The sequence below is a fragment of the Pseudoliparis swirei genome, chromosome 18, assembly GCF_029220125.1.
Source record: "Pseudoliparis swirei isolate HS2019 ecotype Mariana Trench chromosome 18, NWPU_hadal_v1, whole genome shotgun sequence".
Lineage (NCBI taxonomy): Eukaryota > Metazoa > Chordata > Actinopteri > Perciformes > Liparidae > Pseudoliparis > Pseudoliparis swirei.
This window is the reverse complement of record NC_079405.1, coordinates 1,649,972-1,651,497: the sequence shown is the minus strand read 5'-3', so window position 1 is coordinate 1,651,497 and position 1,526 is coordinate 1,649,972.

Below are 1,526 nucleotides of genomic sequence, written 5' to 3'. Positions count from 1 at the left end.
TTACGCTCACTTCTCAAAGCTCACAGAACACGAAGGAACCAAAACATGAGAACACACTGAGTGTTCATCAATTAACAGAGACGCACTAACGAGGACACAACCTCAATGTGTAGACAACAGAATATATATTTATAAATATATATATATATTTATATATATAAATATGTATAAATATATATTTATATATATAAAATAATATATATTTAAATATATAAATATATACAAATAAATATATATTTGTATATATTTTTATATATCAATAAATATAATTATTTATATATATAGGTACATATATATATATATGTGTCTATGTGTGTGTCTCTGTGTTTGTGTCTCTGTGTGTCTCTCTCTGTGTGTGTGTGTGTGTGTGTGTGTGTGTGTGTGTGTGTGTGTGTGTGTGTGTGTGTGTGTGTGTGTGGTTCATCCTGGTCTCTGCCAGATTTCCTCGACTGCAGACGAAAAAAACAAATATCCCAGCATGCATCACTAGTGTTTGTGTGTCCTGTATTGAAGGTGTGTGTCCGTCCCCGTGCTTCCTGTGGCATGTGTATCATCCTGTGAGTTTAGCTGGTGCCCCCCCCCCAGGACCCCCCAGAGCTCCGCCTCTCCTGCCAATGGCTAATTGATTTGGCTCCATCCTGCTCTACTTACTCCACCGGTTAATTAACTCAACTTTTAATTGGTTTCCACGCAGCTGAAACGTGAAGCCGCCGCTCGTCAACCGGCGAGGTCGGCGCGCGCCTCCTCCCCCTCCTCATCCCCGTCTCCTCGTCTCCTCGTCCTCGTCTCCGTCTCCTTGTCTCCTCGTCCTCGTCTTCTCCGTTAAACGCACATTCATTACGGTTTTAATTGGCGTATAACGCTGAACATTACCATATCCCACATCTGCACAGGGTTGATGAGGCTTTCTGATTAATGAGGGATGAGAAACAAGAAGAGAGGATGAGAAACAAGAAGAGAGGATGAGAAACAAAAAGAGAGGGATGAGAGAGAAGATGAGAGGGATGAAACTCTTCTTTTCTCTGAACAAATAAAAGCAGATGACGAAGAGGGTGATTGTGACGTTGGAGACGTCAGCCTCCAACGTCATGAGGACGGAGGCCGAGAACCAGAGGAGGAGGTAAGAGATTCAGACGATCCATCCATCCATCCATCCATCCATCCATTCTCATCGGCTTATTCCGGGGTCGGGTCGCGGGGGCAGCAGACCCAGCAGGTTGACCCAGACTTCCCTCTCGCCCGCGACACTTTCCAGCTCATTGTGGGGGATCCCGAGGCGTTCCCAGGCCAGCCGGGAGATGTAATCTCTCCAGCGTGTCCTGGGTCTTCCCCGGGTCTCCTCCAAGCTCCCTCCTGATGTCCGAGCTCCTTACCCTATCTCTAAGGCTCCTAGAGGAACCTCATCTCCTTACCCGATCTCTAAGGCTGAGCCCGGCCACCCTACGGAGGAAACTCAAATGAGATTCAGACGATGTCTCACCAAAAAGTTATTCTCATCAATAAGAAGACGACCATCCAGGAACCAA